General features: G+C 49.6%; 1 protein-coding gene across 1 annotated transcript in view; it reads left to right on the top strand.

The window, feature by feature from the left end:
• SUSD5 (sushi domain containing 5) overlaps positions 1-510 on the top strand; it is a 33,102-nt gene that overhangs the window by 4,026 nt on the left and 28,566 nt on the right.

Genomic DNA, 510 nt, shown 5'->3' with positions numbered 1-510 from the left:
GGTGGCTCCACAGGGAATTTATGTGCATTGGCCCTTTAAGAGGGTGCCTGAATTTTCAGCTGCCACTCCCTGGCAGACAGCACCCTACTGCTTTTCACAGCTAGATGTTATGTAGGTACCCTCCTCAGTTTGGTGCTCTCTGCTGGAGAGCCCAGCTTCGGGATTAGATCCCAGAGTTCTCAGTGGCACACCCCGCTCCCACACAGTTGAGATATCTCTCCGGACTTCAGTTGCCATCTGTAGGTGCTCAGCCAGCTTTTTCGCGCCTCTGCCCCTCCTACCAGTCTCAAAGCGTTCTCCACCTTCGGTCCTTGGGTATCAGGGTTCTCTCCTGTGAGTTTTCCGCTGATTATTCAGGTAGCCTTTCCTTATTTCAGTTGTAATTCCAGCTTGTTCCTGGAAGCATGTCCTTGCAGCCTCCTCCTACTCTCACATTGTGATTTTGATACATAAGATTAAAGGACAGAGGTACTATGAGAGCATATACTAGGAGATTTTGACTTGGTGTAG

Source organism: Myotis davidii, unplaced genomic scaffold (genome assembly GCF_000327345.1).
Source record: "Myotis davidii unplaced genomic scaffold, ASM32734v1 scaffold395, whole genome shotgun sequence".
In the NCBI taxonomy this organism is placed as follows: Eukaryota; Metazoa; Chordata; class Mammalia; order Chiroptera; family Vespertilionidae; genus Myotis; species Myotis davidii.
Note: the sequence above shows the minus strand (reverse complement) of the source record. Positions and strands in the feature narration are given on the sequence as shown.